The sequence below is a fragment of the Terrapene carolina genome, unplaced genomic scaffold (assembly GCF_002925995.2).
Source record: "Terrapene carolina triunguis isolate 2854851 unplaced genomic scaffold, T_m_triunguis-2.0 Scaffold192, whole genome shotgun sequence".
Lineage (NCBI taxonomy): Eukaryota > Metazoa > Chordata > Testudines > Emydidae > Terrapene > Terrapene triunguis.
The window spans coordinates 7,942,660-7,942,887 of NW_020664543.1; positions in this window are offsets into that span (position 1 = coordinate 7,942,660).

The window sequence follows — 228 nt, forward strand, 5'->3', positions numbered from 1 at the left end:
CCATGTTCCTTATGCACATACACAAAAATAAAAATAAAAAAAAGCAATCTAGAATATTTTTCTGGCAACATGTTTTGAGAAAATGTTTTGTTTATTTTCATTGCTGACTTGTGAATGGATTATGTAAAAATATCTTCTGTAGAATTTTCAGACATGTTTGTGGGGAGGGGAAGGAAGTAGAGTATTTTGCACGTTGATTTCTTTTGTGGGAAAAAAAAACTGTACTAC